The 26345-nt window shown below is 43.2% G+C and overlaps 1 protein-coding gene across 1 annotated transcript in view; it reads left to right on the top strand.

Annotated features, from left to right (window-relative positions):
- Positions 1 to 20239, top strand: part of LOC113925896 (translation initiation factor IF-2-like) — a 51128-nt gene extending 30889 nt beyond the window's left edge. Inside the window, exon 5 of the mRNA XM_027600564.2 lies at positions 20202 to 20239. The gene's annotated coding sequence lies outside the window, so the exon portion shown is untranslated. The remainder of the gene's footprint in view (positions 1 to 20201) is intronic.
- The last annotated feature ends 6106 nt before the right edge of the window (positions 20240 to 26345 follow it).

Raw genomic sequence — 26345 nt, 5'->3', positions numbered from 1 at the left:
GTCCCGCAAATACACTTCATAGCAAAAGAACATTCCAGATCATGCTTTGTGTTTGGTTTATGTGATATTTCCTCATAATTAGATCCAGGCTATGCATTTCTGGCAGAAACATCCCTCAAGTGAAGTGCTACTGGGTTCTTGTCAGTGCAGCTATCTGGAAGCAGAGAGGGTCCATTTCTGTCCTCACCAGTTTGGTGGAGTTTGATCACTTAGTTAAGGTGGTGTCTGTCTAGATTTCCCACTCTAAAGTCACTATTTTCCCCATTATAATTAATCAATATCTTGTAGGGAGATACCTTGATAACTGTATAAGTTTCCTATTCTTCATCAAACTTTTACCCCCTAGCTTAGCATCCGTTGATGATTCTTGCCTGAGTCAGTAATTATTGTGATGGTTGCCAAATGATGTATCTTATGGCTTTTGAACAGAAAGAACCTTCTGGAATTGGATTGTGTCAGTCAAAGGAGGTAGAGAGCTTTGGAAAAATAAGTAGCAAGGATCAAACAAAAAAAGCATAAAAACCACTTAATTTTCAGAGCAGCCTCATGATGTAGTTTATTTATTTATTTATTTATTTATTTATTTATTTATTTATTTAGTAAGCTCTACACTCAGTGTGAGGCTCGGACTCACAACCCTGAGATCAAGAGTTTCATGCTCTACGGACTGAGCCAGCTGGGCGCCCCATGATGTAGTTGAATCAGAGAGCTTTCTTAGGATGTTATTGGCATTAAGACCGGCCGTTTGGATGAAGGTGGTGGTGAGAGGAATGATGGTAAGGGGTCACGTGGTGCCCAGGACATCATGCAGGAAGAGGTGGGCTTTGAGGGAAGTAAGAGTCTAGAAGCAGGGCTGGAGCCTGGGGAAGGTGCTGGGTAGGAAAGGACTACAGAAAGAGACTCGTTCTCCCCCACCCCCTGACCCAGGGCAAACTTGGCCTGTTGCTTTGGAAGTCCAGAGATTCATTGTACTGATACTGATCTTAAAAGCTTGGTTGTATAACTTAATTTCCTCTGGAAGATGCAGCTCCACTAATCACCTTTAATGTTCGCAGTAACAAACAAGCCATTACCAAAGGGGGCAGTGGATGGGGTGCCGGTCTCAAAGGGTGAGCAGAGGCCAGGAAGCCCACTGTCAGAAACTGGGCAGCATCCAACTCAAGTGGTTTGGGCCGTGGATATAGATGAGGTGCAGCAGTCAATGCTCAGCTGCAGTGCGTCTAGGCTCTCCCATTGTTTCTACACCATCTTCTTTCAAGTTCTCCTCCTCATCCAGAAAGCAAAGGCTACCTGCGTCGGTTGGGTTACCACCATGATGTGAGCATGGCTGGAAGAGGGCTTGCCCGGTCGGCCGGATTCTGGCCCCAGAGCTATGGGTGGAGGCTTTGGTCCAGGCTCACCTGCTTCTTCGGGCTCAGGACCTGAATTTTCCTCCTTCCTGGAGACAAGGCTCTGCCCATTCCATCCCTTCTCCCTTTGTCTCTTCTCTACATACCAGAAGTTCTCTTCTATTCTTGTAGTGGGGTCATCCATCCCCACCGCCTGGAAACTGGCTGTCCTAATAGTAACACTCTCACCCAGGGCCTCCCCTCACCCCAGGACCTCCATCTGTAAGAGAATCTCTTGTATACATGCATATGGGTGAGTAAAATGGTAAGCTTTAAAAAAAGAATCAAGCCTGTGTTACCAGCAAAAAAAAAGTGACTTTAGCACAAATGCTTATTAATGAAGGGAATTAATAAAGAAAAAAGAAAAATCATAAAAACCCTTTCAGGTTACAAAAATTTTTCATAAAATATTATTTATGCATAAATTACCACAGAGCAGAATTTCTCAAACTGTTCATCAAATATTAATAGGTGTTACATGGAAAAAGTTGTCATGGTTAAATTGTTTGGGGGATCTTGGATGAACCCAACCTCAGAGGTTCCAAGTAACACAGTGATGTCATTGTGGGTCTTTAGGAAGGGGCCCGAGTATGCGTGCATCCCAACAGAATTGTCCCTCAGAACCTTTCATGATGAGCCGGTTCCCCGGGGTCTAGCTATTGCCATCACCTCTCATTCACCCCCCCACTCTTTCCGTACCCCCATGTTTCTATTCACTGAGTACTTGGACCAGAAAGAAGACGGCATGCTGAATACAATCCCCCCCCCCAAACAGCTGTCGTGTGAAGACACAGTCAGATGAGGATGTTGGTGTCAAGTTGATCACAATTTTACATTCTGGTTACATTCTTTATCTGCATTGACTAATGTTATGTCATTTTTATGGAGGTTATGTATGTAGTTTGGCGACCGCCTTGGATATTGTCTCTCTGTCTGTGCTGCCTTTGAATGAATTTAGCTCCAAAGTCTGCTTCTGATTTTTGCCCTGATAGGAGGCATCAGCTGAGTTCTCTCAGTTCTCTGGAGAGCCAGCCTGATAAGGTGATTTGGTTATTAGCACTGCTATGAGAAGGGAAGTATTTCAAGGAATCCATAGATTCTAACTATGTGGAAAGAGGTGTTGGTGTGCTTTATTTTTTTGTTTGTTTGAGGTTTTTTTATGATTTTATTTATTTATTTGAGAGAGAGCACACAGAGGGAGAGGGAGAAGCAGTCTCCGCACTGAGCAGGGAGCCCAACGTGGGGCTCAATCCCAGGATCCCAGGATCATGACCTGAGCCGAAGGCAGATGCTTAACTGACTGAGCCACCCAGACGCCCCTGTTGGTGTGCTTTAATATGAACCCCATTGACTTGTCTTCACAAAGCAGTGCAGGCCAACAAGCCGGTGATAGCTGAAGTCTAAGGGGGGACCTTCATGGCCTCACTGTGGTCATTTTCTGTTACTCACTTCTACCTTCAGAAATATCCAGAAAATGCACAGTATTCCTACAGGTCACTCAGTAAAATCTCAGCCACCCTCTAAAAGTACAGTTCATTCCAGGTTGGGTTTATGAGTTTCTCTGACGTTGGGTGTGTCTTTTTGTTGATCTAAATAGTTTATGTGTGTCTGTTCCTCCGAAGTCCTGTTTATTTTGATTTGCTATTGTTAATTCTGAGAATACCACTATCCTAAAAATACACTGTCCTATGAAATATAATATTTGGTTCTTACTTAAGGATTCTTCAGATTTGATTGTAGATAAGAGTCTAAGTTATAAGAGAAAAAAATTCACATTAATTTAGAATTTAAGAGTATATGTATTTGTCTTACCACCAGTGGGAGAGTTTTAATTAAAAGGTATGATTTTGAGCCTGAATTGCTCATTTACATGACCCAAGGATATCAGAAGAGGTCCTTTGTGATTACTGGGTAGACTATACTTAATTTGATTCTGTTTGCTCATCTATAAAGTGAGTCACATCTAGCTCATCCAGGTCTGTGAAGGCTGGTGAGTGACCCAGTTTTCCTAGTCTCTGCATAAAGTGATGGTATGAGGGGAAGAGGTGGGAAGGAGGAACAGAAGCCCAACTGATACTTGAGGTACACAAGATAATGAGAATATTTTTGTGTGGCTTAGTTTCTTTATGTCTTTCTTTTCATGTGTTTCCCTTTCCTTCCATCTTCACCTGGCCAATTTTTACCCATGTTTCAAGGACCAGTTCAAATGCCACCTCATCAAAAATTCACTAAACCTTCTTTAGATTCATTGCATCTCTTCAGCCCTTAGCATCCTATGAAAAGTCACCTCTAGCTCTGTTGACACTTGTCCCTTTAGACCTTTCTTCTTATATTGTTATTTATCTACGTGGAGCTCCTACACCAGAAGGTGAGCTCCTGATGGAGGATCCAGGCCTGTTTCTTCTGTTTTGATTTTGTGTGCTGTTACTCTTAGCACTAAGCACGGTGCATAGAAGCAGCAGGTCCTGAGAGTGAGTTTGCCAAATGAAGAGTTAATATGGCAGGAGAGGCTACCACTGCTCTGTTGGAACCCAGAGAAGCAGTATTTTGGTTTGGTTCATAGAGAACACCAGCTAGTAGTTGTTCTGGGTTGAATTGTGTCCTCCAAAAGATGTTGAACTCCTTATCTGCAATGCCCATGGGTGTGACATTACTTGGAAACAGGATCTTTGCAGATAATCAAGTTAAGAGAGGTAATTAGCATGGGCCCTAATTCGATATGACTCTGTCCTTAGCAAAAAAGGGAAATGTGAGCCCAGATAGCCACGCCTGCACACAGAGGGAATGCCGTGTAAAAATGAAGCCAAGAATTTAGGAAGGAAGGAGATGGAAAGAGGCAGTAGGGTGCAGTGGGGAGGCCATAGGCTTGGCTAATTAAACCTAAAGTCAAATTTTGCTTCTATTATCCACAAAGTGCGAGTGAATGATCCACGTGATCTTGGAAAACTGCTTGTAACTCCTCTGACATCGTTCTCATCCATGTAAGACAGAGGAAACAGCATGGGTCTCAACATTGCTGTAAAAATAACATACGTGGTGTCTGTAGGGGACTTGCCCAGCTCCTAAAGCACAGTAGGGACCCAAGCCACCCAGACGTTGCCAGGAAACCAGCAGAAGCTAGGAGAGAGGCATCGCACAGACTCTACCTCACAGCCTCAGAAGGAATCAAGCCTGCCAACACCTTGATCTTGGACTTCTGGCCTCCAGAACTGTGAGACAGCAGATTTCTGTTGTTTAAGCCACTAGTTCGTGGGACTTTGTTACGGCAGTCCTGGCAAGAGTATCTCATTCTTGGGTCCCTACTGTGCTTTAGGAGCTGGGCAAGTCCCCTACAGACACCACGTATGTTATTTTTACAGCAATGTTGAGACCCATGCTGTTTCCTCTGTCTTACATGTGATGAGAACGATGTCGCAGAGGAGTTACAAGCAGTTTTCCAAGATCACGTGGATCATTCACTCGCACTTTGTGGATAATAGAAGCAAAATTTGACTTTAGGTTTAATTAGCCAAGCCTATGGCCTCCCCACTGCACCCTACTGCCTCTTTCCATCTCCTTCCTTCCTAAATTCTTCTATAGCTTTAATGTCAAGATTTGACCATCTGGTAGCAATGAGCACCTATACAGCGCTTGCCGCACTCAGCTAAAGCACACATATTTAGGACCTCTGTATTCACAATGTGAGAACTACAGACACATCCAGGCTCAGCCCTAATATCTGTGGGACCATTTGTGAGCAGTCTAAATAATATGTGTCTAATATGTCCAGTCTGTATAAATCCAGTGCCAGATAAAATGTGATCTATCCTTTTACCTTGAAAAATAAACCTTTGTGTTAGGATGCTTCAGAGAAACAGAATCAATATCATATAATATGAGAACGAGAGAGAGAAATTTATTTTAGGGAATTGGCTCATGCAGTTATGGAGGATAGCAAGTCCCAAATCTGCAGGGCTGGCCAGCAGGCTGGAGACCAGGGAGGAGTTGATGTTGCAGCTCAAGTTCAAAGGCAGTATAGGAGCAGAATTCCTCCTTTCTCAGGGGACCACAGTCTTTGCTGATAAGGCCTTCAACTGCTTGGACGAGGACCACCCACATCATGGAGGGTAATCTGCTTTACTCAAAGTCCACTGATTGAAATTTTCATTTCATCTTAAAAATGCCTTCACAGCAACATCTACACTGGTGTCTGAACAGATATGTGGGTACATGGCCTAGCCAAGTTGACACATGAGACTAACCATCACAACCTTCAGAAAGACTTAGGAAGTTAGAATTCTCAGATCCCTAGAAGGCGTGCATCAGAGTGTGTCAGTACCAGGGCTGGCTGAAGCCCCTTCCTGTGTGCTGCCCCCACCCCTGCTCTTCTCCCCTCTGCCCCTCACTCTGAGCAGTTTTGCATGCAGGAGTGTGGCACTCCTAACCCACACATCCACATGCCATCTGCAACTCTCTAGATAGCAGTCTCTTGGCCACCTCTCCACGTAGGGTAGTGCATGCTACCATGCTCTGTTCTCTGGGGGAGGAGACCTGACCATCTGGTCTGCCCAGGGACACCTGAAGAGGGACTCCATGGTTTGTGGTACTTGGAACATGGGTTGGGAGAGGGCACAGGCTCCAGGAAAGCATGAACTCACAGACTCCTCTCTGGAGGGGCATGGTATTCCAGGGGCAGGTTCTCTACCATGTGGGGCATCAGGCCAGGCTCTTCTTGCCCAGTTCCAAGGAATAGGCATATTCATGTATTCCAGGTTTCTTCTGCTGGGTGTGAGGCCCTGAGATTCAGAGAGCTTCCATGATATGCCTCAGGGATTCAACTCTGCTGCATCAATTCAACTAGCTGCATGTCCTAATTCCCAACCAGTACAACCTCCATTATTCCACTCAGCATTCCACTCTAGATACTGGGCTTAGTTTCATCCCAAATGGATTGCTTGGGACATCCCTATAGGCTGCCCTCAGGTATGTGTTATGAAACCATCTTATAGCTAAATGTGTATCAAGGGAGAGTCTGGTGCACCTGGGTAGCTCAGTTGGTTAAGCGTCTGCCTTTAGCTCAGGTCACGATCCCAGGGTCCTGGGATCGAGTCCTGCATCTGGGCTCCCTGCTCAGCGGAGAGCCCGCTTCTCCCTCTCCCTCTGCGTGCTACTCTGCATGCTTATACTCTCTCTCTCTGTCAAATAAATAAATAAAATCTTTAAAACAAAAAAAGGGAGAATCTTTCTAATATGCCCAAGATCACTGCTCTTGAATAAAATTTTGGGTTTGACCGTATGAAGCTGCCATTTTTACAGATCCAAAAATGATTGAATATTGGCAATTTTATATGGTTCAACATACTACAAAAGTATTAATATCTTTATTAATCCTTAATATCTTAATATCCTTAATATCTTTAAATATAGACTAGTCTTTCAGTAAACTCCACAGAGATAAAACAAAAAACAAAAACAAAATCTTGATACAAAGACTGGAATTACTACCTAACTTCTCTGGGAGCTTAGTGAATGCAAAAATAACTTTGAACAAATAGCAATGGGGTCAGGCACACAAAAACACAACTTCTTCCTTAAATTATCCTCTCCTTATCCTGGTCTTGGTGGTTTTTGGAAGGTGGATGATAGATTTTGTATAAGTAGTTGTAATGCTTGAGCTGGAAAGAAACAAGGAGTAAGCTAATAGTTATGATAATATTAGGGTAAAAGAAACATAATAATATTTTTTACAAATTATTTTAGAATGCATTATATCATTCAACCTAAAACAGAAAGAGAGGTAAACCATAAAAGACTCTTAACTATGAGGAACAAACTGAGGGTTGCTGGAGGCGGAGGTGGGTGGGGGAATAGGGTAAGTGGGTGATGGGCATTAAGGAGGGCACTTAATGTAATGAGCACTGAGTGTTATATGCAACTGATGAATCACTAAATTCTACCTCTGAAACTAATAATACACTATATGTTACCTAACTTGAATTAAAAAAAAAAAAAGTCTTTGAGCTACAGAGGTTAGATGTGATTTCTACCTCTGCTTTTCAACAACGGGGAAGGTAAGTAACAATTATTGAGTTCAGGGTACATTGTATGTATGATATCATTTAGCCCTCACATTCGCCCTGGCTACTCTGACCTTTATTCTACAAATGAGGATAGTGTGACACAGAACAATTAAGAGACTTGCTCCAAGTCCCATAACTTGTGAATGGGAAGCTAGGACTCAACTCCGGTCTTCTGAGCCAGAACCAGGGTACATTCCATTGCTCTCCATGATCCACTGGTCTTCAGTGATGACCCACCTTACCTGTCCATTCCCTGCCTCAAATACAAATAGACATGGTAACATCCCAAGTTGTGTTCAACAGGTACATCCAGGAGGACCATGAGCTTCCTTCAGTTGAGGACAGTGTCTTCCACTTTCTATCCCTGTGCCTAGTGCAATGCCAGACACGTGAAGCTGCTCAGTGAATATTTGTTAGATGTGAATTTTCCAGTGTATTAAAAATTTATTTTCTAAACAAAATAATCTTATGCTTTTATGCATCAATAAAGCTTAAGTTCTGTTGGATTTAAGCTGGTGATACAAAATAAGCTTTCTTTGGGCACCTGGGTGGCTCAGTCAATTAACCGGTCTGCCTTTCTGCTCAGGTTGTGATCCTGGGGTCCTGGGATCTAGCCCCGCATCAGGCTCCCTGCTCAGCGGGGAGTCTGCTTCTCTCTCTCTCCCTCTGTCCCCACCCACCCCTCCTGCACGCTCTCTCTTTCTCTCTCATAAATAAATTTAAAAATCTTAAAAAAATAATCTTTCTTTGATAGAAAGAACATTGCATAGGAATTATAAGATCTCTGTTTCAGGTTTGGCTTCACCATTCATCAGCTATGAAACCTTGGTTTCTTCACTTAAGCTTAGAGGCTGGTCTGTGGGATCTATAGGAACTTTCAGGTTTCAGAGTCTATGCTTCTGACATGGTGGGAGGACTTCTGTTGCCTGCTCAGGGCATTTTACCTGAGAAGATAATTCAAGGGGACCTGGAGCAATTATGTGAGCAGTATAAAGCACCATTTTTGCTTACGCCAATCAGAAGTAGCTTTTTGTTTCAATAAGGAAAATCATTTGAGGGGCATCTGCATGCAAAAGAGGTGGTAAGAAGATTGCTTGTATTAGGGAGATTAAACCTTCACCAACTATTATGAACTCTTATAAACCTGTCCAACTAGATGCTTCTGTTAAATGGAAACAAAGAAAACCTTATGGGGCGACTGGAAAACTAAGACTGCATCTTCTAAAGTTCCTTTACATGTGAATGTTTTTGTGATCTGAACTTGAAAGTTTAGAACACTGCTCAAGTACACGGTTGATTAGGGCACATTCCTGAGAGAACACAAATGGCCCTAAGACATCGTGCTTAAGGTTGACTTATTCCTCTGGCAGTGCCTGGCTTTCAGCCCTAACAGAAGGGGGCTCCAAAGAAATGGGCTCAGGAAATGATTGAGAACCAATCAAGCTAGAGCCATCAAATACGTTAAGCTAACAGACAGATGGGGGGAAAAGTCAAATTTTAGGACAATGTATTAAATGAGGTTGAAGAGACCATAATTGTGTATCTATGTACATGTGTGTGTATGGCCTGTATTATGACATACGTGTCATTCCCTACCTCCTCCCAACATCAAGGAGGAGGAGGCTCCTTTGGAAATGGCCAGAAGATTCAGCAGGTCTGAAGTCCAAGACCCTCATTGGCACAACTCTGTCAGGAAGTGGGAAATTCAAAGATGTGATGAGATTGCTGAAAACTGGATTCTGTTTCCAGCTTTTCTTTCTTTCTTTTCTTTTCTTTTTTTTAAAGATTTTATTTATTTATTTGAGAGAGAGTGAGAACATGGGTGCATGCACAGAGAGAGAGGGAGAAGCAGACTCCCTGCTGAGCAAGAAGCCTGATGCGGAGTTTGATCCCAGGATTCTCAGATCATGACCTGACCCAAAGGCAGATGCTTAACCAACTGAGCCACCCAGGCGCCCCTTTCACCAGCTTTTCAATCAATGTATATACATCTTGCACGCCTCGCATTGCACTAACCAGGGAACAGTGGCCAGCTCACCTAAGTGAGGTTGAGGAGCTATAGGATTAGTGATGGTGTGGGCGTGAAAGCCGGAACTATTGTTGACTCTTGCTACATGTAATTGTTCGGCATTTGCCACACACATCCTCTCAGGCATCTCTTTGATGCCACCTATTTTTCATACATGCTTCGTTTGTATAAAACTATGATTTGTCTTAGGGAATATCGCCATTCTTCTTATAGGCTGAAATCACTTATATATGCTGATGACACTACTTATTTTCTCTCCCTGATAAAAATCTATCAAGTTTTTTGCTATTTTCCCCTTGAATATTATAGTAAAGAGTCAGAGAGCCAGGAACGATCAGGAAAGGGAATCCGGTAGCTGCCTACCGATGGCCAGCAGTGTGCAGGGGGCTTCACAGGCTCATTTTTGGTTCATCTGACCATAAGAGAATTGAGAGGCAGAAAAGAGAAAATCCTTGTCCAATATCAAACTAGTAAATTGGTGGTTCTGGGACAGAACACAGGCTTTTTGGCTCCAGAGCTTGCTGGTCATTCTATCTCCCCATGATTGCTTTGTTTTCATTATGTGCTAAGCAGGACACGTGCTGGATGTTGTTTTATTTACTTCTCGTAACAATGATTTGCTGTTGGTATTCTTAATCCCTAGGCTGCAGAGGAGGAAAGTAAGACTCAGAGAAGCTAAGTAACTTGCCCACTATCACACAGCCAGGAAATGGCAGAAAGAATAATTATCACAATCATGCAGTACTTCTGTGTAAATACGTTAATATCTATAGTTAAATGTTTAATTAAGCTCAACTAATTGCATGTTTATCTTTTGGGTTAGATTTATAATTATAACTTTCTGATATGAAATAAAATGCTTAAGATATTTGAGGACATTTGTAAAAATCAAATACAATTCAACTTGTTAATATTTACTAAGGGTCATTCTCGCTAAAGAAACCCCAAAGTTTATTCTTTAGGTGAAACCTAAATAATAATGTATTAATTTCTTAATTGTTCATCCTGTTTATACATATTAGCTGACTTTTGTTCTATTCTGGTGAATCCTCAATCATTTTCATTGGTGGCCCATGGTCTACTGTCTACTTGATCTGATGATTCTGTCACCATTCCACTGGGAAGAAATGTAAAATCATTTCAAAGTAGATGTGGGAACTCTGTAGAAAATAGCATGTTGCCAAAACAAAATTATATCTCCTTTAGCCTTTCAGAGAAGTCCCTTATTTCCCAGTAAAAGCAAAAAAAAAGAAAAAGAAAAAGAAAAAAAAGGTAGCTTATTGGCTACCAAGCACATGGCAAGAGTAGAAGTAAGGGTAGAAAATTTACAATTTAATAAACACCAATATAAAGGGGATTTGTGCTCTAAAAGAGAAATCTATTTTGCAGAGATGTTATCAAACACAATAGTCCTTCCAGAGTATCCTTACCATTCTTTTTTTTTGTACACGATTGCAACTATCATTAAAACAGGTTTTAGTATTTGGTTAAATTTGGGTTGCCTTTTGTCTCATGCAGAGGCAGAAAAAAAAAAGGAAAGAAAAGAAAAAAAGAAAAACTTAGAAGCATTGGAAAAACTGCATGGTGCCTACAGGATGTCCTGTTACATTTATCTGGTTAGACAAACCCATGACTCACTATAAAACTTGACACATCGGAAATGGTTTTATTGCACAGAGTACTTTTCTCCTCATAAATATTAACACATAGATTTGAAGATAACGAAGTATACTTGTCTTAATATAGAAGTATCTACTCTAATCTTTTACAAATGAAAGAAATTGAACCTCAGACATATAGTTGATGCGGACCCAGAATGTACAAACAGCATGAAGTCAAACCTTCCATCTGAACTCTCCAAAGCTCTCGTAGTCTACCTCTGTGAGTGGTTGGGTAGTAAATGGTCTAAGGAAGATATCTCTTAATGGAATCTCTGTGTTTCTCATTGCTTTGCAAAGCTAGAATAGCACTTGCTCTACTAAAAAACTTCCTGGTCCTGGAACCATACAAAAGTGACATATTGCAAAAACTCACCAGTAATCAAGTAAGAAGAAGGGCAACCTCACATCATAAGGGATGGCAACACTTTCTCATTGTAATGAAGCAGAAAAAATTCCATATACTACTCAGCCATCAAAAAGAATGAAATCTTGTCATTGGCAATGACGTGGATGGAGCTAGAGAGTATTAATCTAAGTGAAATAAGTCAGTCAGAGAAAGACAAAATACCATGTGATTTCACTCATCTGTGGAATTTAAGAAACAAAATGGATGAACATTCAGGAGGGGGGGAAAGAGAGAGAGGGAAACAAATAATGGGAGACTCTTAACTATAGAGAACAAACTGGGGGTTGCTGGAGGGGAGGTGGATGGGGAGATGGGCTAGATGGGGGATGGGCATTAAGAAGGGCACCTGTGATGATGAGCACTGGGCTGGGGGTTAGATGTAAATGATGAACCACTGACCTCTACTCCTGAAACCAATACTGAACTGTATGTCAACTAACTAGAATTTAAATTAAAAAAAATAATAAAATAAAATTAAAATTTTTTAAAGATTTTATTTATTAATTTATTTGAGAGAGGGTAAGAGAGTGGGGAGAGGAGCAGAAGAAGAGAGACAAGCAGACTGTGTGCTAAGCCTGGAGCCCGACACAGGGCTTGATCCCACGACCCTGAGATCATGACCTGAGTCGAAATCAAGAGTGAGACGCTTAACCGACTGCGTCACCTAGGCACACCAAAATAAAATTTTAAGTTAAAGAATTCAACTCCATAATCTTTTAAAAAGGCAAAACAAGATGAAGACACACAAAGGTATCTTCTTCTTCTTTTTTAAAATGCAGTTTTTTACACCATCTTACTTAGGTGGTCTAAAATGTCTCCTCTGTACAAAAACCTCTTGACTACGTGACCTGAAATGATCTTTTTCCTCTCAGTATATATTAATTGCCAAATAATACTATCAAAAAAATTTAACAAAGGAGAAAATTTCCCTTAGTCCTGTCATTGGAAATGTAAAATGATAACATGTAGCCCTAGTTACTTCCACTTTCATCCGGATTCAGATAGTGGGCAAGTGCATGTGTGTGTGTCAGATGTGCACGTGTGTGCAAGTATGTGTGTCTATAGAGTATGTATTTAGGAGTGTGTTTATGGGAATGCTATTTGTATGTGTTTAAGGGTGTGTGAATGCAGGGAAATATGTGTGTGTAGGGGTATGCATGTACATAGAGGAGTGTGCAGGGTGTGAGTATGTGTAATGACATTTGTGTGTGTAGGATGTGTGTTTGTGCTCAGGGGTGTGTGAGTAAGGACATGTATGTAGGAGTGTGTTGTAAGGGTGTCTGTGTATGTTTATGCAGGAGTGTGGGTATGCAGGGATGTGTTTTTATTGTGTGTTATATTGCATGTGTATATATTTGCGTGCATGCAGACACAGGCTTGGTGTGTGTGTGTGTGTGTAGTGTTGTGTCTGGGGAAGAAATTTTGAAATGTGGTTCCGCCATGGGGAGGCGTTGAGAGAAGTTTGGAAAATAAAGAAGATGGGGTGGTTGAGGTCTGATTGCACTGTCTTGAATACTAAGGCAAGGAGATGTGACTTCATTTAGTGGACAGTAGAGAGTCACTGACCATTGCTAGGAAGGCAGGGAAGGATGACGTAAAGCTACTTTGGGAATTGCTGCAGTCCTGCTGCTTCTTGTGGGTTGAGGGGTTGGAATTTGATGGCGGGGTTGGGAAGCTTGGGTGAAAGAAGGTGGACACTGATCATCAACATCTGAGTGGTCACGTCATGGGGGAGCCAGGGGCTTGGTTATGTCTCAGCCAGAATTCAAGCTTGGAAACCTTGGAACTCACTAAACTTCAGTTTCTGACTTTTAAAATGGGAAGACTATGACATCAATGAGACTCAGCTTGTAAAGGATTTGGCGTAGCTTGGCTCATGGGAAATTCTCAATAGATGGTCTCAACAGAGAAGGAGAAGATGTACAAAAGGAAGAAGAAATTTCAGGGAAATGCAAGGAATGTTTTATTTTGGTATCGAAAGAGGAACAATTCTGTTTTTGACCTTTCAAGCTCTTTCTGTTGTGTCTAATTCAGAGTCCAGGGATGAATGCTTCCAGACCGCAGGGAGGAAAACTTACAACATAACTCAGATACGAGTTGCTGGTGAAGGGTAGGAGAACCATGCCAGGGGGGAATTCGGTGCACTTTCATTCATGGGGGAAGGTGCACGATGGCCATCCTGGGGGAGTGTGTCCCCCAATCTACCTCTTACTGTGGTGGCAGGGGAAATGTGACTCACAGCAGATTTAGGAGGAACTGCAAATGCATCTCCAGGACGGAGACCTGGGTCTGAAGACTGGATGTCCATCCAGGGTGCAAAATAGGATAAAAGAAAAGTGTGATGGTTTGTGTAATCTACCAAATCAATATAAAGATACAGGAGGGTTTATCTAAATAAAATGAGTTGCAGTTCCCCTAATTTTTCACTTATGCTCTTCCACACCAAGTACTTAATCCTCCATCCTATAGATCTACCGATAGAAATAATTAAACTTGCCATTTATTGCTCTTTGTCTACCGCTTTTTTTTCTCGATTCTTCTCTTGGGCTAAGAAGTACTGTTGCAGAGGATTTTGCACACATTATCTCTTTTCAATTCTCACATTTGTTCAACATTGTTATTGTTGAGCATTTTCCATGTGCGAGGAGCCCTACTGATAGTGGCGATGATCCCATTTTACGGCAGAGGAAACTGACTCTCAGCAAGATTGAGGGTCTTGCCCCAAATGGCCCAACTGGAAAGTGGTGGAGCTCAGCTCTGCTGCCTGAGCCCTAACACTGCACACTCATCCTCCCCAAGCTTGTTCAACGGAGCCTGACTCAGAGAAGCTTTGTGAAAATCTCTCGTGACAAACGTACATTACTGTTGGTAGGAGGAAAATCAGATAACACACTTGTGATATACAGCATAAAATGCAGCGGGTGTAGGGACCAGTGCAGACAATCAGCCCCCTCGGCCACCTTTATTTCACGCCCTCTGTGCCAAAATGTTGTCTGGTTAGAAAACTGAAACCCAAGTGGGAGGGAATATTCTCTGGTCTTTTTCAAACATCATGCCACATGAAGGGAAAAAGAGACTGGGAAAGAAAAGGAACAAACGATGTGGTTAACCAGAAAATCAAGTTTTAAATTCATTGTAAGATGAAATTACTTTTTCCTAAAAATCACATTCTGGTTGACTTTGAGGTTGCTGGCACATTTCAGATTAATGAATACTAATTTGTAAAAAAAAAGTAAGATGGAAATAAGTAGAGAAGAAATCTGTTTCTGTTCTAATCCAGTTTAGATGTTAAGAAAAAAAGTGGATTTTTTTTTTAAGATTTTATTTATTTATTTGTCAGAGAGAGAGCGAAAGCACAAGTAGGCAGAGTGGCAGGCAGAGGGAGAGGGAGAAGCAGGCTCCCTGCTGAGCAGGCCCAGGACCCTGGGATCATGTCCTGAGCTGAAGGCAGCCGCTTAACAGACTGAGCCACCCAGGCGCCCCCCCCAAAAGTGGATCTTTTGGCTAAATGTAGAACCAATGATACTGTAAAACAAAGAATGGAATTTTTGAGAAATAGAAATGTCTTGATGTTGTTTTTGCTTAGCTTGAAGGTCAATCTTAAAAAAATGACTTTTTAACAAATTAGCAAACTCTAAAAGGATATTTTTTTCAGGACATTACAAGTAAAATTAAAATTAAAAATTGAATATAATGGCATTACAGATACTATGGAGAATAGAATCCCCACAGGTCTATGGGAAGGTCCTAGAAGGGAAGGTCATTAACTGAGGGCAGATGTGGCCCATTGCAATTTAAGACAGTCTTTCCACTAAAGAAGGGGAATTATGATTTTTTTTAATGTTCATTACTGTTTGTTTTAAGCTTGACTTCTCTAGATTTAGAACATATAGAGCTTTGCCAAGTTGCATGCTGATTTTTCTGGTAAATTAACTATTATAGGCTAAATTGTATCCCCTCCTTCCCCAATTCATATGTTGAAGCCCAAACCCTTACTACCTCAGAATGTGACTGTATTTGGAGATAGGGCCTTTAAAGAGGTATTTAAGTTAAAAAATGAAGTCGTGCGGGTGGGCCCTCATCTGGTATGACTGGTGTCTTTATAAGAGGAGATTAAGACACAGACATGCATGGAGGGAAGACCATGTGAGGACACAGGAGAAGGTGGCCATCTTCCAGCCTCGGAGAGAGGTCTTGGGAGAAACCAACCCTGCCGACACCTTGATCTAGACTTCAGCCTCTACAACTGTGAGAAAATAAATTGCTGTTGTATAAACCACCCAGTCTGTGGTATTTTGTTACGATAGCCCAAACAGATTAATATACCAACCAACCAATAAACAAACGAAAACCAGGATAGAACCAAATTGGCAGCAACCACCCTATCATATCCTTGTCCAAAGATAGGACTGCATGTTAGAGAGATATGGATAGAGAAATAATTTATAAACATAGTGTCTGTGTGTGTGTCTGCACATAGGTGTACATGTGCATACAGGTACATAGCAATGCTTCCTCATTCTGCTCACCAAGAAGGCCTGGGAGCCACCACCCCCATAACAATGAACACATCCAGTGCCTAGATTTTGACCTCTAATCTGCATATAAAATGAATAATGAGAGTCATAAATTATAATGGACTCTAGGTATAGATTATAACCTATTGAGTAAAATAGAAAGCAAGAGTTTATGCGGATATATAAATGGGAAGTTTGATGAGGAACAGGATATTTACATAGTATCAAAGTTTTTTTCTCCACAAAATACTGATTAATTATAAAGGGAAGAAGGGTAACTGTTTCAGGGAAAAGCCTGGCAGACACCAATTTCATCAAGTGACCAAAGTCACTGGGCGAGCTGATGCTGTTGTGACCTGCTGGGACACGCTGAGGACACAGCATCACTTCTGTGATATTTCACCAAAGAAGCAGAACCTGAGTCTAATCATGGGAACAAACAGCTGATAGGTCCAATGGAAGGACTTCCTACAAAATAACTGGCCTGTAATCTCCTAAAAGGTCAAAGTCATGAAAGCCAAGGAAAGATGAGGAACTGTTCTGGTCTAAATGATACTAAAGAGGCCCGATCACTAAATGCGATGTCTGATTCTGGTCTGGATCCTTTGGCTGTAAAGGACATGGTTGGGATAACTGGCAAAACTCAAAAGGAGTCTGAAGATTAGATGGTAGTAAGGTTACTAATGTTAAATTCCAAATTTTAAGAATTGTTTTGGGGGGTGCCTGGGTGGCTCAGTCAGTTACGTGTCTGCCTTTGGCTCAGGTCATGATCCCAAGGTCCTGGGATCAAGTTCCACATCGGGCTCCCTGCTCAGCAGGGAGTCTCCTTCTCCCTCTCCCTCTGCCCCTCCCCCCACTCGTGCGCACGCGCATTCTCTCTCTCTCTCTCTCTCTCTCACTTGCTCTCTCTCTCAAATAAATAAATAAAATCTTTTTAAATAACAGAGTTATTTTGTAGTTATATAGGAATTATACATGAAGTATTCGCAGATGATTGTGGTTTAATAGGTTTTATTATTATTATTTAAGTATGGTAACAGTAACAGATCAGGAAATGACAGCCATTGAAAAGATAGTTTGTTACCGTTTCTAGGAGGGAAGGGAATCACACAGGCCCACAGGGGAAGCACCCTAGGCTGTAAGGAGGGAGCAAAGGGGAAATGTCAACAAGAACTTTCATTGTAGTTTCCATGGGAAGAACAGGCAGGGCTGGGCAAACAGGTGTGGGACTGGCTATTTTGAATTATTTCAGTGGGCTTCAGGGCATAGGAGCTGTCCTTGCTTATCTGCTACCTGCCTGGGGGTGAGCAGGGCAGGTGTTTAGTGGCCCAGAGGGCAGGAGTTGTGGGTGTGGACTCTGGCTTGGTTAGTTTGCATTGAAAAGCATGCTCCATGGCAAGGTGTTTGTTATCTTTAGGAAGGGGGCTACCTTGATAGGGTTAGTCCCTCCAGGGTCAGCAAGACCCCACCTGTCAAAGCATCAGAATAGGACACATGGGTGGCTCAGATGGTTAAGCATCTGCCTTCGGCTCAGGTCATGATCCCAGGGCCCTGGGATGGAGTCCTGCATTGGGCTCCCTGCTCCAGCAAGGAGCCTGCCTCTCTCTCTCTCTCTTTCTCTTATGAATAAATAAATAAAATCTTTAAAAAATAATTCTTTCTTTAAAAAAAGCATCAGAATATAGAAAATAAGATACATGGTATTACATATGGGATAACAGATCAGCAACTTAGTGTAAACCGATGGAAGAAAAATGTCTTCCTATGGTACCTGCAACATTTCTGAAGTTTCTGATTACTTTGAAATTAAAAAAAAGAGAGAGAGATATAGAGAATGATATACAGATGTGTCCACCTTCTCTACAGTGAACTTCTGGAGGGCAAAAGGGATGCCTTATTCACTTTGCATTCCCAAGGCGCCCATGACACTCTAGCAGTTGGCAGGTAGTCAACAAGAGTAGATGCACTAATGAATGAAACAAAAAGGTCTTGCTGCTTCCCTTTGTGTGTTCCCTCCTCTGATGCTTCCCATTAAAGAATCTGTCCCCTCCATTTAGGTGGAGGGCAGTTTGATGTTATAGATTGTGCTTTCCTCCAAAATCAAAGTCTGCCACTTTCTCAAGATTCTCAAGCAAGTATGAGAAGTCAAACATAAAGTCATTGCGCCTTAACTTTGTTACTCTCTTCTTCTTTTTCTGCTTGACATCTACTTAGACCATAAAAAGGGCAAAATCAGAATTACTCTTACAGGTGTTACCAACAGGCTTCCATTATTTTCTGTACTAGACAAGTGGTTGTATTTTCTTAAAGGGGAGTTAGGTCTTGGCAAACAGAAAGTTTTAAATTAGAACTTTCTGGAAAATCTGGTCATTGTATTTACATGAGATGGAGACAATTTTCTGGCATGAGTTATAGAATAGTCACTGTGGAGAAAGGGACATGAGGGTCAGGGATGCTGTGAGGCTGAGAGAAGGCAGAAGGGAAGGTGATTGGTGCCAGGCCAGCCATCTTTCCTTTGCACTGGTCCTGAGGACGGCTGTGGGCTCAGAGGGAAGGGGGAGAAGGAGGAAGAGACTCTCCAAGACGCGGAGAAATGAAAGGAAAGGAAAGTCCTGTGGTCGTGGAGCCACCGGATCGGGACCCCACTTCCCAGTCTAGTACAGTTTAAAGATGATGATGGCTTGGGAGCTGGAAGTCAGAGGCGACGAGAGCTAATAGGGGACCATAGTGCCACTTCTGGAGATACCAGAGATGACAGAAACCAATGAACACAGTGTCCTTTTATGTGAGGTGAGGGATATGAAGAGATGATGTTCTCAGTGTAGGTACATTTGTGGGAGATAAAACTCTAATGAGATATGCAGGAAGTTAGAGTTTTGGGGTGGGTGATTCTTTGAAGGTGACACCAAAGCTGGATTATTCAATAGGTAGACTATGTGGGTGCACAGGGCACCAACAAAGCGGGGGCAGGGTCAAGAAGGAAGGAAGATAGGGAGGAAGGAAGGAAGGGAGGGAGGGACGGAGGAAGAGGGGAGGGAGGGGAAAATTACTCCAAATTTGACAATAGAGAAATTTAGAAAGATGCAATTTTGTCTTAGCATACAAGTATTTGTATTGTATGGCTATTTATCTCTCCTGGTTGTTTTGCATGACACATGACATGTGAGCTGAACTTTTTGGTGTGGAGGGACACAGAGACAAGGGGAGGTGAATGCCAGAGCCCTTCGTGGCATGGCCAGTGTCGGCGGAGGTCAGACCACCCCCACTGGTGTGACCTAGTGAGGCACGGCTTATGTTTACAAAAATAACTGGCTTTTCAAGCATTTAGAATAAAAACTTCCCACTTGGGAGAAAAGTTTGAAAAGATCTGAAAGCTTCGCTTTCTTTAAGCCTTTGGAAAATTCAAGTTACTTGCCATGCCACGTCATTCTTGTCCAGTTCGTCTTGAACCACCATTCCTGGGCCTGTCTGCTCACATACGATTAATACAAGACTATTTCTTGAAACACTTGTTTGGGAAAAGATACAGTCCTCTGGTCCTGAAAATAGACAGAAAGGCAACGTGTCCCAATTTCCCAGACACAGGGACAACGGAGGCCCGGCAGAGGCCCAGCAGACATCTGCCACCAGAGAGGCCCCTGGGGTTCATCCCTCAGAGGTGCCCAGACTCCCTGGAGCTCTGAGCCCTTCCCTTGCCATCAGCTTGGGGTGTTCGGGGACCTCTGGTGTGTCCCATGGCAGTGCTGGAATTCTGCCTAATTCGCTGTGCTCTCCCGTGTATGACCAGCTGAAGCTTCTCTCAAAACCTCCACAGAGGGTTTGCTCTGTGCTGTGCTCCTGAAATAACAGTCCTGGCCACTGGGAAGAGAGATGGCCAGTTATCAGGAGCTGCCTGTATGTGGGTGTTGCCATCCATTTCCTCAAACGTCGATAATCAGGAACTGCCCCCGGCGCTGCATTATCAGTGGTTGGTGTAAATCTAGTATCCTCCGGCCTTCTCTGATAACTCAACCATGTTCATAATCTATAGCATAATCTGTCTTTATAGCAGGCCTGTACTTTTGAGTGAAAAGTTAAGACATGTCATCTGTTCGTCAGATTTTTTTGGCATAATAACACTGACCATTTGGATTGTTCTCAGGATCCAGGTGTTCAGCATCATGTGGATGCATCCTAAGATCTGGTTATTTCCGTCTGTCTTTCATCACTTACCAGGTATTGTAACCCCTACAAGGTATGGAAAGTCTTATCCTGTGGGCAAGAGGATTACTCTTTATAAGCATCAGGACAACGTGAAGTCAATTTCCTCTTTTATACACACCAGAGGAATGTGAAGCTTTAGAAATCTAGACAAGATTCGAGTCAAGATACCTGGTTATTGGAGTCCGTGTTTCTTTTTCTCAGCTCTCTGGTGCTGGGCCAGCCACAGCCTCCATTGGTCAAAGGAAAGGTTTTTCCATGAGATCTGTGATTTTCCAGGTGGAAACGGTCAGATGCAAAGACCGTCTCAGGAAAGTGGGGCTCTCACCTGTTTAGCAGTAAGTACTCATCCTGGATGTTACATTGTCTTTGGAAAAGCCCTGAGATGGGTGTGGGGTTACGATGGAGGGAGATATTATAATTCTCGTGATAAGCTCGGAGATTATTATTGAACGCTGAAGTTGGCTGTAAGGGGCAAGTGCATTCCTCCTCATTATAGGAGAGGGTCCTACCTGACCACGCTGGGCCATTTGGTTGGCTGTGGATGAGATAGGTGACTGTTTCAGACGGAAGAGCAGAATTGAATGGGAGGAATATGGGAGGTGAGAGACAGAGAACTTTTGTCCCCGACTGGTGCAAGGAAGTAAGCAAGTCCCTGGAGAAAGCTCCCGCAAGGCAGGACATAAGGCTCTTATTTGAGAAGCCGCATCCAAATCTTCGTGAATGTTCTCATAGCCACCTTAAAGAAGGCAAAAAGAAGCAGGTGAAATTCATTTTAACCATATATTTTGCTTATCTCCAAATACCCAAACTATTATCATTAAACATGTAATTAATATAAAAAAAGTAGTCATATATTTTGGATTCTTTTTTGGTAGAGTGTTTTGAAATCGCGTGTGTGTTTTCCACTCAGAGTTCTGACCACCCACATTTTCTCGTTGTCCTCAGCCACGTACGGACTGGACAGGGAAGTGCTGCAGACTTGCACAAAACTGAGTCAGTGGCCCCGGGAAGACTACCTCATCACCACTGTCAGCAACCTGGGCTTTTTTTTTTTTTTTTTTTTTTTGTAGTTATTCCTTCTTTGGTCACCCTTCCCTTTGTTTTTGAAATGCCAGGCTGCTGTGTTAAAAAGTAGAATTCTGAAAATTCATCTGTTCGAGCCCTTGGTGGGAATGCTTAGGATGATGTAAATAAAGAGAAGGAAAGAGAAATGGCTTTGAGCTGGGGACCATGGGTGAAGAGGGAGTCACAGAGAGAGATGTCCTGCTCTCCCTGGCCACTCGGGACTCTTCCAGCATTTTCTGCAGCTGTGGCCGGGACAGCAGCAGAACTAATAGATGAAGATGGTGGGAAGAGAGCACGAAATAAATGGTCATAGATGGAAGATACAGATACAGAAACATCAAACTGTGGTTTGTGACTCAAAGGCTACAGAGGCCACATGCCGGGACTGCCCTGCCCGTGGCACGAATAATACAGGGTGTGTTGTAAACCTTTGGGAAGTAAGAAGAAGAACAGACCAATCATTACAATAGAAGATGGCCTCCTGGGCCAGCGCAGGTAGGAACCGCCCTGGGCGCCTTTGATCTGCCCTTCAGCATGAGTGCATCTGGGGTGGCCTGGAAGTGAAAGCATGAAGGATTATCATAATTACATGACTCAGTTGGTTTGGGGCAAGACTTTTGACATGACTCTGGTATTCAAAAAGAGTATCACAGGCAATTGAATGGATAAAATAAAAACAATGACAAAATATAATCCTGCTGAGAAAGAAGATCCTTTTCATTCAAACTTCACTGCAGCCAGGTACTTAAAACAAACAAACAAACAAAAAAACGTCCTGAACCGCATAAACAGTCATTTAAAGTGCTCCTGGGGAGCAGGCTTTGGGATTAGAACACTTCTCAGCAAACCAGCAATTCGGGGCTGAGGCTCCTTGCTGAGAAGTTCCCCTCCAGCATTGAGCCTACGGCTGCTGGTGCGCGGACACCTGTTGACAAGTGACAGGTGTGCATCAGGTAGTGCTGGGCATGGCCTTTCTGAGACGCCAGGGGAGGGTCAAAGTTTCCAGCGAGGCCCTGCCCTTGGTGCGGAGAAGCTCCCCCGGCTGTGCAGAGTACTCTCCACTCTTGAGTTCACATTCATGGGGAACAACAGAGCCTCATTGGGCCGGTCACAATGGGGAGCTTGTAGGGATGACAGGGATACGTGACACCCCACTGGGGTTTCCCTTTGAAATCCCTCTAGGGTCTGAGTCTGAAAGTGAAACAGCAAGATCACAGGGTGGGGTGGGGTTAGGTGGGGGCAGGGGAAGGCCACAGGGGAAGCATTCCGAAACCCACGCTTATCTTCGCTGGCTTCCACCCTCTCCCTGGAAGCCTGTCTGAGTGGCAGTTGGAACCAGTGTCTTCCCCATACTATCTCTCCACCCCTGCCCTGGATTCCTCTCCACTCAGCCTGAGGCTGTGAGATTAACACTACAAACTGGGCCATTACCCCTTCCTTAAAGTGCATTTCTGCATATTTCAGATATGTGTGAAGAGAGAGTTTACAGAACTGTACGGAGTATCCTCCCTTTCTCGCTATGTAGAGTACTCCGCATCTACACAGGCAGATCATGGAGACAGACACCGAGTGGGAAGGCATATGGTAGCTCTATTTTTTTTAACAACCCCCCCCCCCCCCCGCCCCGCCGCCGCACCTTTTTCCTTCCCAGCTGTACTTCACACAGAAGTCTTGCTCAGACTTCATTCATTCAGCAGCCTTTCATGAGACCGACTTTATTGGAGGGACTCTGCCTGTGCTAGGCTTTGGGGACACAAAGACACCTGCTAGCTCTACCTGGAGGGGAGCCTGTTCTTCATCAAAATAAGATTTCCACGAGTTACGGGGTTCAAGGTGCATGTGAGTTACGGTAGAAATACGGTTCCCACGCTGCCCCATTACAGATGCACGTAATAGCTGTGCAACACATTTTTGGTGGGTGACTAGGTTAGGAAAATAAAGGTAGAACACTAATTATGGAACAGAATGGAAGCTCTTAGCTGGAAGTTGAACAGTGTTGGACTTTTATTTTTAAGAAACTTGCAAGGCACTTAATAGCCGATTTAGAGATGGAAGCCTGCAATCGGAAAGGTAATTTAATGATAAACTAAATGCCTTCATCTAAATTAGGAACAACCCAAACAAGAGAAGCCTGGGGGAGGGGGCCATGAATGTGATATTCTTGAAGAGCATCGGAGTCCTCCTTGAGCTCCCTGTGTGTTCAGCATTGCTTGCATTTTGCATCCCCAGGAGCAGGGAGGGCATGTGGCATTAGGTCTTGTCAGTGCCTTGGGTGGCTCTCTCATTCCACAACCTGGGGCGGAGATCTAATTTTCATTCATTTTCCCAAATAGTTCACTAAAATCTCCACCAGCATGTAAATCCTTCCCTGCTCCATATGTTTAGCGGCTTCCAGCCATCTGTTTATGGAGTTTGTGCCCAGGGAAAGCTTGCAGCCTTGCAGGAAGGCTGGACAGACCCACAAGAACCAGGGGCCTCAGCGCCCTCCGGCTGGCCCAGAAATAAAGAGAGCATCATTAAGTCCGATAAGTCCTCCTGCCTGGAAGGCCTTATCAGGTCTACAGAGGAAGGGCCAGCTGTTAGCCAGCTGGTCACCCAGGAGGAAGCCCCGGGAATGGAGAAGTGAGAAGTTTCAGTGCTGTAACTCAGGGCACAACTCCTCTGACCGTGGCCGGAAAACCACGAATGGAAAAAGAAAAATTGCCCTGAGAAAACTTTGAGAACTTGCATGAAGTGCACACTATCAGTGCCAGGGCTTGATTTCCTTACCCGAATTCAACTAGGCAACCACACACTTTTCTTTTGGACTGCGGAGACCCCTCTGCCCAGCTAGTCCTAGCTTCTGGGTGGTCTGACAACGGGCTTTGATGAGAAAGGCCGGGACTCGGGGTCCTCCTCAGTTTGGTTTCCCAGAAGGCCTCGGGGAGTTCAGTGCCTGCAGCTTAGCCGGGCCCCTGCCTGGGACCCTCCAGCTGTGGTCCGGAGCCCTGCTGCCTTTCCAGGCCCCCAAACCCCGGTTCTGTGTGACCTGCCAAGTTCTGTGCCGGCTCTGAGCTCAGTTTCCTCATCTGCAAAGTGTAGCCGCTGGTGGTGCTTCTGTCCCAGGCTGTTGTGAAGAGTACAGATTAGGTCCAAGACAATCATTCTGGAAAGCCTGAAAGCACGATTTCAATCTCTGGGTTAACTATTAACTAAACGAATCACTCACATAGAAAAGCCAGTGTCTACCCCAAACTAACTTTCCCCACTCTTTTCTCACTTCTTCTTTTTCATAGAATCGTTACACATTTTGTTATTAGACAAAGTCAGTAAACATCTAGTGAGTTCTACAAGGACACTGGGCTATATAGGTTCAGGTTGAAGTGCCCCCAAGAACCTTACCATCCAGTTGGGAAAAAAACATAAACACCTAGAAGTTTTAAATGGTACTCATGACAAATTATATAAAAACAGGTAAAAAGTAAAAAATATATATAAATTATATTTAAAAACTCCCTAATGCACCATGAATTACTGTATTAGTTTGCTAGGGCTGTCATAACCTAGTCATAACTAGGGCTTTCATAACACACTGGGTGGCTTTGAGACAACAGAAATTAATTTTCTCATGGTGCCAGAGGCTAGAAGTCCAAGATTACGGTGTTGGCAGTTTCTTCTCAGGCCTTTCTCCTTGGCTTGGAGATGGCCTTCTGCCTGTGTCTTCACCTACTCTGTCATCTGTGTGTGTCTATGTCCTAATTTTTTCATGTAAGGACATTAGTCTTTTGGGATTAGGGCCCACCCTAATGACCACACTGTTACTTAATTACCACTTTAAAGACCCTATCTCCAAATACAGTCACAGTCTGAGGTACTGGGGACTAGTACTTCAATATAACAATTGTGGGGACACAGTTTAGCTTACAACAATAACCGACTAAATGGTGTAGACTAGGGATACAGATGCTACCAGGGGAGTCTTGATGAGCCACAAATGGACTTCTGACAGCAAGCGTGGACAGACCCAAACACATAAATCCTCCTTTGGTTCTCTTGGTGATAAACTGCCTGCAAATTGGTGCTATTTAAATAAATTGCTTTCGTCAACAAAACCAAAAGACAACCCACAGAATGGGAGAAGATATTTGCAAATGACATATCAAATAAAGGGCTAGTGTCCAAAATCTATAAAGAACTTATGAAACTCAACACCCAAAGAACAAATAATCCAATCAAGAAATGGGCAGAAGACATGAACAGACATTTCTGCAAAGAAGACATACAAATGGCCAACAGACACATCAACATCTCTCGGCATCAGGGAAATCCAAATCAAAACCTGAGACACCACCTCACACCACTCAGAATGGCTAAAATTAACAAGTCAGGAAATGACATGTTGGCAGGGATGCGGAGAAAGGGGAACCCTCTTACACTGTTGGTGGGAATGCAAGCTGGTGCATCCACTCTGGAAAACAGTATGGAGTTTCCTCAAAAAGTTGAAAATAGAGCTACCCTATGACCCAGCAATTGCACTACTGGGTATTTACCACAAAGATACAAATGTAGTGATCCAAAGGGGCACGTGCACCCTAATGTTTATAGCAGCAATATCCACAATAGCCAAACTATGGAAAGAGCCTAGATGTCCATGGACAGATGAAAGGATAAAGAAGATATGTATATATGGAATATTATACAGCCATCAAAAATGAAATCTTGCCATTTGCAACGACATGGTTGGAACTAGAGGGTATTATGCTAAGTGAAATAAGTCAGTCAGAGAAAGATAATTATCATATGTGGAATTTGAGAAACAAGGCAGAGGATCATAGGAGAAGAGAGGAAAAAATGAAACAGACAAAACCAGAGAGGGAGACAAACCATAAGAGACTCTTAATCTCAGGAAACAAACTGAAGGTTGCTGAAGTGGTGGGGGGTGGGAGGGAAGGGGTGGCTGGTGATGGACATTGGGGAGGGTATGTGCTATGGTGAGCGCTGTGAATTGTGTAAGACTGATGAATCACAGACCTGTGCC

This window comes from Zalophus californianus, chromosome 4 (assembly GCF_009762305.2).
Source record: "Zalophus californianus isolate mZalCal1 chromosome 4, mZalCal1.pri.v2, whole genome shotgun sequence".
NCBI lineage: Eukaryota > Metazoa > Chordata > Mammalia > Carnivora > Otariidae > Zalophus > Zalophus californianus.
This window is presented reverse-complemented; position numbering and strand designations above follow the sequence as displayed.